Raw genomic sequence first — 13,582 nt, 5'->3', positions numbered from 1 at the left:
CAGCAAAAGGATGCATGGTTCTCAACCAGGTAGGTTGAGGGGCTCCAGGGGAGTTGTTTGAGAGGAAACTGGCTTTTTTGTTTCCGCATTGTTTTCAAAAATCCAGTTTGGGATCTGGAGCCCGGAGATTCCATAGTGTTATGGGTGGGAAAGAATCTCCAATCCTGGGACCGGGTTTTGGGAACAGCCAGAAGTCTGACTGGTTGATTGCACAGGTGGGTCCTGGGCTTATGACAGAGCTGGGACCGGGGTTCTGGGCTCCACCCTCCCGAGGAGTCCAGGCAAGCAAGGGAGAAGCATGCATGTCTGCATGGTATAGCCAAAGGGCCCAAAGCTGTGGGCTGAGCAGCAAAGATGATAAAAAGAGGTACAGTAGTTGTATGACATCTCTGTTATAGGGATAAGAGGGCTGAAGTGTAAAGCCTGAACGGCAGTACTGCTGAAGAGAGCCAGGTGGCTTGGTATCTTTCTTTTTATTATTACGCTGTTGCTGTGGAAAGCTGAAACCCCTGTGTGGGAAACCCACCTGTTATTGGACTTGTTTTCTTTTACTTTTAATAAAAGTGGGCCAACAAGCCCTTAAATGGCATAACTGACGTGGACTCTGCTCACTGGTGTGCTCTACACAGAGGCTAAAAAAAAAACAAATATCACAATATATAAATAGATATGTATGTGTATGTATGTGTGTGTGTGTGTGTGTGTGTGTGTGTGTGTGTGTGTGTGTGTGTATATATTAGGGGGGCAACGGATCAAAAAATGCACGGATCGGATCGTTCCTCGGATTAGAGTCACGGATCGGATCATTTTTCGGATCAGCAAATAATTATTTAATTTGCAAAAACCTGTGAAAATTCCACCACCATATAGTCCCCACTGTAATATTGGCTGAGCATAGCTAAGTATGGCTGGGCATGGCTGGGTATCGCAGAGTATTGGCAGGCAGGGTATTGCTGAGTATTGCTGAGTATTGCCAGGGAATTGCTGATTATTGTCAGGCAGGGTATCGCTATATTAACCTGTGCACTGCAAGCCAGCGATTCTGATCAACCATTGTGTATCATTGTGTGCTCTTTAGGCAACCTGAGCTCCCAGTCCCTTATCTTCAATGCGAGGAGCACCCCCTGCCTGCTGAGGAACCTATGCAGTTGGGCCGGACAAAGTTTTGGGCCAGACAAAGTTTTCTTCCGGTGCTGATCAATCATTGTGTATCATTGTGTGTTTGGCTTCCTGTTCCCTGCTTGCCGTGTGCTCTACATTTGACTCTGTTACCGACCTTGGCATGTTCTCTACGATTCCGGTCTGCTAGCGACCTTGACCTTTTGCATGTCTCCGACCATCCCTGTCTGCCTGTGACCCTGAACCTTTGGCATGTACTCTGTTGTTCCTGTATGCTAGTTGCCCTGACCTCTGCCGTATCCCCTTTAGTATCCTTGTCGTTCCAGCCTGCTGCTTCCTTCTCCTGTAGTCTACTGTGAGCGTGAGCTGTGAGACCCTAGGGGTCACGACCTGGAGCCAGACTGCAGTGAAGTCCATCCTCACCACTGGAGGCTCTGGCAAACACCCGCTGGCTCTTATACTCCGCGCCCTGGGGAATCTATGCTCCAGCTCCCATTGGGATCTGTGTTAGTGAGCCTGTAGACCTGTGTCCTGAATCTCCCTGGGTACAATCCGCAGCACTCCTACGGAGTGTGTCTGTCACCTGGTCTCAGGTGACCTGACAGTTTGATCAGCCATGGACCCAGTTGATGTGCCGCTATCCACAGATGATCCATTGCAGGGCTTAGTTCACAGACTTGAAACCCAAGAATCACATTAGACACAGGTGATGCGATTCCTTCAGGATTTGGCATCCCGTTTTGAACAGGTTCAGGCCTCATTAGAACCCATGGTTCAACAACCTCAACCGCTATCTGCTGCGGCACCTATCGCATCAGTCGCAGCCACACATTCATTACAACTACCAACTCCGGCCCATTTCTCTGGGCACTCCAAGGCTTGCAGGGGGTTCCTTAGCCAGTGCACAATTCATTTTGAGCTTCAGCCCCAAAACTTCCTGTCCGATCGAGTGAAAGTAGCTTATATCATATCCCTCCTGTCCGGCGAGGCGCTAGCTTGGGCTGCCCCTCTGTGGGAACTGAATGATCCAGTGGTTTCTAGCCTGTCTGATTTCTTGAAACTTTCGGAATATCTTCGAGGAACCGGGTCATGTCTCCTCAGCGGCTAGGGCTTTTTTTCGTCTCCGTCAAGAGTCCACTTATGTGGGACAATATGCTCTTCAGTTCCGTATCCTCACAGATGAATTGAGCTGGAATAATGAGGCCCTAGTTGCAACCTTTTTACATGGCCTCTCTGAGAGAGTGAAGGATGAATTAGCAGGAAGATCCCTTCCTGCTGATCTGGACAGTGTCATCACCTTGTGTAACCAGATCGATATTCGCTTTCAGGAGAGGGCCCTGGAAAAAAGACGCTAGCACTCCCCGTTCTTTAGGCAACCTGACCTCCCAGTCCCTTATCTTCAATGCGAGGAGCACCCCCTGCCTGCTGAGGAACCTATGCAGTTGGGCCGGACAAAATTTTGGGCCGGACAAAGTTTTCTTTCGGTGCTGATCAATCATTGTGTATCATTGTGTGTTTGGCTTCCTATTCCCTGCTTGCCGTGTGCTCTACATTTGACTCTGTTACCGACTTTGGCGTGTTCTCTATGATTCCTGTCTGCTAGCGACCTTGACCTTTTTGTATGTCTCCGACCATCCCTGTCTGCCTGTGACCCTGAACCTTTGGCGTGTACTCTGTTGTTCCTGTATGCTAGTTGCCCTGACCTCTGCCGTATCCCCTTTAGTATCCTTGTCGTTCCAGCCTGCTGCTTCCTTCTCCTGTAGTCTACTGTGAGCGTGAGCTGTGAGACCCTAGGGGTCGCGACCTGGAGCCAGACTGCAGTGAAGTCCATCCTCACCACTGGAGGCTCTGGCAAACACCCGCTGGCTCTTAGACTCCGCGTCCTGGGGAATCTATGCTCCAGCTCCCATTGGGATCTGTGTTAGTGATCCTGTAGACCTGTGTCCTGAATCTCCCTGGGTACAATCCGCAGCAGTCTGTCCTAAGGTCTACTACCTAGCGGTGCACTTCCGACTCGTACGGAGTGCATCTGTCACCTGGTCTCAGGTGACCTGACAAGGCCCCTCTCAGTCAAGGAAACCCTGGAAACAGAGGACTAAGCCTCCACAATGTGCTCTCTGGGCCTTGTGGACATCTGGAAGGAACTAAACCCTAGATCCAAAGATTATACTCGTTACTCTACCGCACATCAAATTTATACCAGAATAGATGACATCTTTATTCAATCCTACAATATTCCATCTGCTGCAAAAGCAGTCCTCAGAGATGCCACCATTTCGGAGCATTCTATGGTTCTTTTATACTTACAGCACACCCACAACCCCTGTACAAATTTCATATGGCACCTCAACGAGTGGCTTTTAAGCGACCCAGTTCAATGCACAATCCTCACACAAGAAATCCAACAATACTTCCTACTGAACAATAGCGACTCCATCTCCCCAGAAACCCTGTGGGCCGCCCAAAAGCGGTGATTAGGGGGAAGATTATCCAAACTACCTTACGACTTAAAAGTAACGCAAGGCAGATATCAAAATTCTCACCAGGGAATTCCAATTCTTAATTAAGGCCCATAAACATAACCCCACTAGAGAGTCTCTGGAATCCCTTGAATCAACCTGAATGTCCTTAAATCTTGCCCTAACCACCGAAGCCGAGAAATATCTAAGATGGTCAGGAGCACGATTCTATTCCTGGAAAGACAAGATCGGAGTCAAACTGGCAGCAAAATTATCCGCTAAGCTCCAATCCCATGCCTTTCCCAAGATACAAGCTCAGACGGGGGAACTGACACAAAACCCACGCCGCATCATAGAAATTCTCCATGAATTCTACACCACTTTATATGAAAATGAGCAGTTAAGTACTCAACCTCCCCTAGACAAATAACTGAATAATGTTCAAAATTATCAGCAGAACACTCTGACCTCCTGGACAAGCCGATATCTGAATCAAAAGTCCTGGAGGTAATAAAACAGCTTAAACAGTACTCAGCCATGGGTCCTGATGGCTTTCAGTCAGCTATTACAAAAAAAATTGCCAATACCCTTGCTCCATATATGGCTAGATTCTTAATTCTCTCAGGTCTAGTTATCCCCTGGATAAAGCCCTAAACTTGGCTTATATATCGGTTATACCTAAGCCTGGTAAAGATACAAGTATGGTGTCTAATTAATACCCTATCTCCCTAATTAACAACGATCTCAAAATCAAAATCTTAACAAAAGTTTTTTGTTCAATAGACTCTCACCTTGTATCGCTCTCTATGTCCAAAAGGACCAGGCAGGCTTTATCCCAGGGAGACAAGGACCTGGCCAGATAAGGAGAGCAGTTGACATCATATCCCTACTCAACTCCCGTTGGGATGGAGGCACCCACCAGGAAATATTCTTACTGTCGATCGACCTACAAATAAATGGCTTTCGACACAGTTACTTGGCCTTACCTATTTAATGTCTTGGAGAGATGGGGTTTCGGCCCAGACTTTCTGGGGACACTACGAGCCCTGTACTCTAACCCTATTGAACAGTTTAGACTCCAGGGCTGCTATTCTGACCCACTCACCATAGAAAAAGGCACCAGACAAGGCTGCCCCCTCTCCTCCCTCCTTTTTGCCATAGGTATTGAGACCCTGGCCATAGCAATCGGGTCTCACCCTGAAATTAAGGGAGTATTCTGCGGAAACCAAGAGCATAACTGTGCATTGTTTGCGACAATCTGTTACTATTTGTCACCTCTCCGCTGTCAATGCCCAACATTTTCTCCCAACTTGATAAAATCTCCGGCCTCCGTGTAAATGTCTCAAAATCATTAGCACTAAACATCACTGCCCCCCCCCCCCCCCATTTCCCGTTCTCTTGGTGCTCAACTTCAATTTTCCATACCTAGGGGTCCATCTTCCCCTAAAATTCCATATACTCTTCTAATTACCTGGCCGCTTTCCATAAACTGACGTCAGACCTTGCCAATTGGGCTAAGCATAACCTATCTTGGCTAGGCCTCATAAATGTAATCAAAATGACTCTCCTCCCTCGCCTCCTTTACTTATTCAGATCTCTACCTATCCCAATCTGAACATCACAACTGCATACACTTCAATCTAAAATTCTACAATTTATATGGGGACCAAAAGGCAGAAGATTCTCTAAAAATATTCTGTTTAGACTCAAATCTTAGGGAGGGTTTTCCCTACATCTGGTGGTACTACCAAGCTGCACAGCTAGCCCAGATCTCTATCGTCTATTCACGGGGCCGAAAACCTGATTTGATTTCCATGGAGAGACATGCAGTTCTGCGCCACACTATTGACTTCTTATTATGGTCACCTGCTAAACTCAGACCCCCTATTTTAGCTCACACTCTCTTCCACTCATTAGCTCTGTGTGATCAAATACATAAAAACCCATCCTTGATCCCGGCCCATCACCCCCCTAACACACGTGTTCCATAATCCAGACTTTCCCCCAGGAATGAACATTTTAGCATCTAGTTGGTAGCTCAATAATGGACTGCTTAAAATAGGAAACTTTTTCACTTCCACAGGCCCCATCTCTATCACATTCTGCATTAGCAAACTAGAGATGCCCTCCTCTGAACGCTCCAGATACTCACAATTACTACACTTTCTCCACTCAATCTGGCCTAATGAACCAGAACCCCCCCAGTGTCACGACCTATGAATCATGGTGCTCAGATATCACAGATCAGAGGGGTGGGGTATCCATCATCTACTCCTTCCTAGCCTCAGCTATGTCCAGACCTTCCTACACTCTCTTGGGAAAATTACCTCGATATATCCTGGGACCAGGATAAATGATTTACCTGTTTTCAATGATCCGTCAAGGGTATAGTACATATCTCTCTGATTGAAGCAAGCCTTAAAATACTGACACAATGGTACAGGGTTTCCTCCCTCCTTGCTAAGATCTACCCATATGCTTCCCCGCTGTGTTTTCGAAAATGCAACCACATAGGAACAATGTTTCATATATGATGGTCATGCCACGCATAAGAGGTCTCTGGAACAAAGTCTTTTCTTTGATATGCAGAGTGACGATCGAACAGGTCCCCCAAACACCAGACATAGCACTCCTTAACCTTAAAGTGAATAAAGTAGAAAAACCTACTCAAGCACTGATTTTCTTCATCCTGGGAAAAAAACGTTGGTTCCGATCACAGCGGTGAAGCATAAAATATCTTGGATCATGACGCAGGAGTAAATATTCAGCATTATACAAGGCAAAACCCGTATATTTGAACTCACCTGGGAACCCTGGGCCAAATACTGTCATATCCCCTTATATCCATTGCCATGGATGACCCTACTGAATCCCACTTTTGATCCCATCTCTTTTCACCCCCCTTTCCTTGCACCCTTTCCTGTCCTACTTTTTTATCTTAACCCCCCCCCCCCCCTTCCACGACAATGTATACAAGACAAGGCCGATCCTGACTTCTTTAATACGCATCAGAAGTGCATGGAACAGCAACACTAGAGCTACGTTTCTCTGGAGCTCTTACTCTCTAGGCTATCTGGGCTCACTTCCACTCCATTCCTAGCAACTAAGTTTCAGTTCTGGATATATCAGTAGTTATTTTACCCATTTTGATATACTAATATATCTAAACAATACTTCTTCGCACACATTACTCTTCCGAGCAGAGATTTGGGTTGAATATTAAAGGAATCAAGGGGTAGGGGTATCCCCCACCCACAGCATGATCCCTTTAGGGGTGGCTGGGGGAACTTCCTCTCACCCTCCTCTCGATTACTAGCTAGGAGCTTGTGGGCAACAAACCCATACTCCTCACCAACCCACTAACATGCTTACCATTCTGACTTGGGAACATAAAAGAGTTCCCGTTGTTTGCTGACAAAATGCTTTTTAGCAATTACACATGTATAACCTATGCTGTATCCTATGAATAACTCACATGTTATCTCTCTGTTTTTTAGGCCGTGTTGGCCAATTTATATACTTTTTTAAGTCGTATGTACCAAACATTCCCTTTTTTGAACATACTTTGTTTCCGTGCATATATAACCAATAAAAAATTTTTGAAAAAAAAATGTGGAATAGACTCCCTCCAGAGGTGGTTCTGGCAAGCTCAATTGATTGCTTTTAAAAATGGCCTGGATTGTATCCTAAATGTGCACAATATAACTGGGTACTAACATTTATAGGTAGAGTGGATCCAGGGAAAATCTGCCTCTCGGGGGATTAGGAAGTCATTTTTTCCCCTGCTGTAGCAAATTGGAATATGCTTTGCTGTGGTTTTTCGCCTTCCTCTGGATCAACTGTGGGTATAGGATTGGGTATATGGGATTGTATGATATTTATTTAAATTTTTATGGTTGAACTAGATGGACTTGTATCTTTTTTTCAACCTGACTAACTATGCAACTATGTAACCCTGAAGACAGAGGCTGCAATACAATCTTTTCCCAATCACAAATCCCCAGGGCCTGACAGTCTCCCAGAGGCATGGTATAAGGCTCATTTGACTTTGTTAGCCCCTAGGTTGTGCCAGTTATTTAATTCCTGCTTGGACACCAGTACCTTACCAGATAGTATGCATCAGGCATTTGTCTTACTGTTAGTGTTACTTCCTAAGCTGGGTAAAGATTTGACGTATTGCTCTTCATATATATATATATATATATATATATATATATATATATATATATATATATATTTATGGTCCAGAGCCCTCTGACCGATATAGATAAGGATGACAAACAAGGTTAACATAAACTCGCTTACTTGAAATGGACCTGAAAGTGTGCCCTGGTCCGACGTACGGTATACCAAAATAAGGGGGCATACCTTAGATAGAGAAGTGGGTGAAAAATGAAATGAATATGAATGGAGTGAAATGAGTACTCTCATGAGGAGTATAATGCTTGAGAAATGCCCTGAAAAAGGGGATGGGTGGGTGGGTATCGCGCACCGGAACCGACGAGGAGGAAAGGCGAACGGGCTGGTTATATACACCACCGGGCTCCTCCCATAATTTCAGGCCACCATACTGGCCTTTCTATTTATGGTCCAGAGCCCTCTGACCGATATAGATAAGGATGACAAACAAGGTTAACATAAACTTGCTTACTTGAAATGGACCTGAAAGTGTGCCCTGGTCCGACGTACGGTATACCAAAATAAGGGGGCAAAACATTCAGGTAGGGGTTGCATTCTATTGATTCAAGTTTGTTACTGGGTGAGCTCGACAAAGGCCTGGGCCATCTCCACTAGCGGATTGGGTATGAAGCTGGCGAAACAGGTGGACCTCCATCTGCCCAACTTCTTGACAATGTGGTCCGGGACCCCTTGGCGGGATGCTGTTGAAGCTGCTCCGATACGGAATGAATGTCCGGAGTAGTAAGTAGGATAGAGGCGAAGGATACCCAGGAGTATCCTGAGATGTTCCATAAAGCGGGCAGCGTTCAGAGGCTTAGTGTGAAACGGCAGAAGCGGACTAGTACTTGGTAGATCAGCCAAAAGGGGCAACGAGCGGTGAGAATGGCGATCGGGTACCAGCGGTTGTTGGACTTATAGAAGTGAATGTCCGTACCCGAGCCAAGCTGCTGTGTCTTGGAGACTGCTAAGTATAAGGCGGAATGGTCTTTGTATCGGACCAGGTGGTGCTTGTACAGCATGCGTGCTGTAAGGCTACTACAAGTAAACTCGCTTGGCCGTAAGAAGCCGTAGAAGGCCGGGTGTATGGCTGTTTGTAAATGACACTAATGTGGAGACCAAAAAGGTGCAGTGGCCAGGATATCTGACACATTTCTAAACGTCTCCTGTGATAGGCAGTCGTCTGGTGCCGGCCATCGGCTGGCGCTTCTGGATACCGCACATAACAGCCTGAACGGCGAGGTAAATAAGGAGGGTACGGTAGGGTCCTGGTGGGAGGTGAAATGTTATACACCGGTCAGGTATAGCCGGGTCGTATTAAAGGATAACGCCAACTGCGAGTGGCAGTAGGAAATGAAGGCTATGACTTGCTTGACACGGGACGTCTCTGTGCTGTGATACGTGATTAAGCGATTAAAGGCCCTCCAGGCTGGTCGAAAGGCCTTGAGGTTATTTGCGGGAAAGGGAGTGATCAATGAGTTGGGTAGCCGCTAGGAGGTGAGGGGCTAATCCAGGGTCAGCTGAGACCAGTCCGGGATAGCTGCTGATGTTGGTCCGGCTCCAGGTACCTGAACGGAAAACGAGACAAGGTTAAAGCGGGAGAGGGCGTCCGCTGCCTGATTGAATTTACCGGGGATAAAGGAACAACGGATGTTGAACTGAAACAACAAGAGCTGGACCAGTCGACGTAGGAAGGACATAATCAACAGAGAGGACGCCTTGGCGCAGCCAGGAATTGTCAGTAACTGGGGAGGCCAGGGAGCTGCGAGCCAGAAGTGGCCAAAAAACAGCCGCAAGCGCGTGGAGGCCGCTGCGTCGGTCATCACCTGGGGAGAAAGGGAAGACACAGAGGAAATGAACAGGGAGACGCCATACCCAAACGATAGGAATTCCTCCCGCAAGGCAAGGACTGCTATTGCCGCGGGATCCAGGCTGAGGACTTGCTCTGAATCCTGTGAGAGGGACAGTAAGACCAACAGGCGTGACACAAAGGCGCAACCCTGAGGGATGATGCGCATAGGGAAACTCGACATGCCGTGTAGGGACTGTAGGTGTCTATTGGATGACTAGACAGGGGAATATGCGAGGATATTACATGCCCCTAAAGACGGTAGTTGTGATGGGCGAGCATCTGCCGTTGGCTATGGGCTGATGCCTCTGGATGCCTCGTAGTGGGGATCTTGCTGTATGGGCCGAATGACAGAAGGCTCTCCGTGCATTTGTAAGGATAAGAAATGCTGAACGCTGGCTAGAAATAGCCTGGGCGTGCTACAGGAAGTCAGTTGCGTGTGTCAACATGATCCTGGTGCGGGACGGGAGTTGAACTCAACTGTCCTAAGGAAGAAACGAGTAGGCAGACAACAGTGAGTGGTTTGTAAGAAAAGCCACAGGAGACGAGTGGCCGATTGAGTGCTGCTGAAAATGACGTGTAGCCAGTTCATGTGCCACTGAGAACGTGCTTGCCAACGAATGATTGCAAGAAGTTATGCTAAGTCGCGAGTCTTGGTATGACCAAAAGTGTGTTAAACGTGTGCTTGCGATAATTGCCCGGGAGTTTGTCACTGGAGATGTGTACGTAGTGACTGCGAGCCGTTCATGTTACCGCGTGTGCACTGCGAGGACTGCAGGAGTTGTGCTTGAATGTATGTTTTGGACACGTGCTTGCAAGATGTTACCCAGGATGCGTGCTTGCTATGATTGCAAGATGTTATGCTAGGATGCATGCCTGCAACTAATGCAAGGAGTTATGCCGGGACTCGTGCTTGCAACGATTGCAAGGAATTATGGTAGGTCACATGGGTAGCCAGGCCGGAAAGACAGAAGTCCATCCAGTCCCACCACAAATCAAAATAAATAAGGTATCACACAACCCGACACAACCAATTCTACGCCCGCAGCTGATCCAGAGGAAGGCAAAAAACCCCCAACAGAGCATAGCCCAATTTGCTACAGCAGGGGAAAAAATTCCTTCCTGACCCCTCGAGAGGCAATCGGATTTTTCCCTGGATCAACTATACCTATAAATAAGTACCCCGTAATACAACGTACCTTTAGGAAGGTATCCAGGCTTTCCCCAAAACAATCTATTGCGCAGCCAGAAGTGCCTGCCAACAATGATTGCCATAAGTTGTGCCTGGACATCTGTTTGCAACGATTTGCAAGAGGTCTATGCTCGAATGCGTGCTTGCCACGATTGTAAGAGGTCTATGCTCGAGTGCGTGCTTGCCATGATTGTAAGAGGTCTATGCTCGAGTGCGTGCTTGTAATGAGTGCAAGAGGTCTATGCTGAAATGCGTGCTTGCGATGATCGCAAGAGGTCTATGCTCGAATGCATACTTGCAATGAGTGCCAGAGGTCAATGCTCGAATGTGTGCTTGCGATGACTGCGAGAAGTCTATGCTTGAGTGCGTGCTTGCGATGATCGCAAGAGGTCTATGCTCAAATGCGTGCTTGCGATGATCGCAAGAGGTCTATGCTCGAACGCGTGCTTGCAATGATTGCAAGAGGTCTAAGCTCGAGTGCATGCCTGCAATGAGTGCCAGAGGTCTATGCTCAAATGCGTGCTTGTAATGATTGTGAGAAGTCTATGTCTAGATGCGTGCTTGCCATGATTGCAAGAAGTCTACGCTTGGATGTGTGTTTGCAACGATTGCAAGAAGTCTACGCTTATATGTGGAGAAAACGGCGAGACCCGCCTAAACGAAGCTGTGTTTCCCTTCCGAGGCAACTAATAATGAAATGAGGCCGAGGAGCAAGGCCCCCGGTAGGTGTCCAAGCATTGAAGAATCAACTGGACCCAAACCGGGAAGCGGTATGTGACAGTGAAGTGAGAGAACCTGCCATGACAGAGATCCTAGATCGCCATGCCACAACTTGCGACCGAGCACGAAATGGATTCTGGAGCATGTACCAAAATGAGGCCATTCCTGGGGCACGCCGAGACGAATGTGGTACACAGATGTGACTATTCGTACCGGAACGTGATAGGTGAAATGAAATGAAAACCCATGACAAAGACAAGAATCAGAGGACGAGCCCTTGAACCAAACGGATGAATCCTGTCCTTGGAGCATGTACTGAAATGAGGCCATTCCTGGGGCACGCCGGGATGAATTTGGTACACAGATGTGACTATTCGTACCGGAACGTGATAGGTGAAATGAAATGAAACCCATGACAAAGACAAGAATCAGAGGACGAGCCCATGAAGCAAACAGATGAATCCTGTCTTTGGAGCATGTACTGAAATGAGGCGTAGCAGCTGGGCACTCCAGAACGAATCAGTGCATAAAAACAAAATGCGACAGGATTCGAATTGGCGCGTAATAAGTGACAGAAATGATATGCCATGACAGAGACAAGATTCAATGACTGGACTGATGGTTACAACAAAGAATCCGTCTCTGGAGCATGTACTGAAATGAGGCGTAGCAGCTGGGCACACCGGGACGAATCGGTGCATAAATAAACGCAACAGGATTCGAATCGGAGCGTAATAAGTGACAGAAATGATATCCCATGACAGAGACAAGATTCAACGACTGGACTGATGGTAGCAATAAAGAACCCATCTCTGGAGCATGTACTGAAATGAGGCGTAGCAGCTGGGCACACCAGAACGAATCGGTGCATAAAAAATGCGACAGGATTTGAATTGGAGTGTAATAAGTGACAGAAATGATGTCCCATGACAGAGACAGGATTCAACGACTGGACTGTAGGTTACAAAGAATCCGTCTCTGGAGCATGTACCGAAATGAGGCGTAGCAGCTGGGCACACCAGGACGAATCGGTGCATAGAGGAATGCGACAGGATTCGAATTGGAGCGTAATAAGTGACAGAAATGGTATGCCATGACAGAGACGAGAATCAGGGACCGTGCGTGAACCTGCGAGTGATTCAGTCTCTGGAGCATGTACAGAAATGAGGCCGAACTCTGGGGCACTTCAAAGCGAATCGGTGCACCAGAGGTGCGACAGGATTCGCGCCGGAGCGCGACTAGTGACAGAAATGATTTGAAACGGTAGAAATGACTGGGAGTGAAATGATTTGACATGAGATGAAATAAGATACATAACATAACTGCATGAATGAAGAGACATATATTCGAACTGGAGCAGACAAAGCGAAACGTGCGGACTGCTTGCCTTATCGTAACAAGCAGTCGGCTGTGAGTCGAACGATTCGACCGATACTCATAGAAATGCTCGGGCAGACGAATGGTTTCGAATGCCGTCCCTGCGAATGAATCGCCTGACGTGGCGTAATCGAACGTGTCGAAAAGTGATAACGACTACATCGAAAATAGAAAATAGTGACATGCGTACGAGGGCCACAGTAAAACATTCGATTTAAAAGAAGCGAGCGGTTCGTGAGTACAGGGAATGTTGATGGTACATCGAAATACATAAATTGAAAAGGGGATGCCGAAGCCAAACCTGCGACAGCCGGCCCAACGTGTAACGACAAATTCGATGGGTACGACGACACTCCGACGGCGAAACCCACGGACGCTGATGTACGGGAAGACGAGTTGTCAAGACGGAAACGAATAACGCGGGAACTCACGAACAGGCTCACTGCGTCTGGTCTGGATAGTCGGCCCTTGATGTCTGACGTATCAGATATCGTGCACCGGAACCGACGAGGAGGAAAGGCGAACGGGCTGGTTATATACACCACCGGGCTCCTCCCATAATTTCAGGCCACCATACTGGCCTTTCTATATATATATATACACTATATCCTTATTAAACTAGGACCAAGATTATTACCAAATTTTTAGCTAATAGAGAAATAAAAAAAATTAAAAGTGTTGCCATCCATT

The 13,582-nt window shown here is 47.1% G+C and overlaps 1 protein-coding gene across 1 annotated transcript in view; it reads left to right on the top strand.

Annotated features, from left to right (window-relative positions):
- The window catches only part of RASGRP2 (RAS guanyl releasing protein 2), a 1,719,722-nt gene that overhangs the window by 388,951 nt on the left and 1,317,189 nt on the right, over positions 1-13,582 (top strand). The gene's annotated exons all lie outside the window — the stretch shown is intronic.

Source organism: Lithobates pipiens, unplaced genomic scaffold (assembly GCF_037356315.1).
Source record: "Lithobates pipiens isolate NorthernLeopardFrog02 unplaced genomic scaffold, aLitPip1_a1.2 Scaffold_10, whole genome shotgun sequence".
Classification (NCBI taxonomy): domain Eukaryota; kingdom Metazoa; phylum Chordata; class Amphibia; order Anura; family Ranidae; genus Lithobates; species Lithobates pipiens.
The sequence above is the reverse complement of the archived record's forward strand: the minus strand, read 5'-3'. Positions and strand labels throughout refer to the sequence as shown.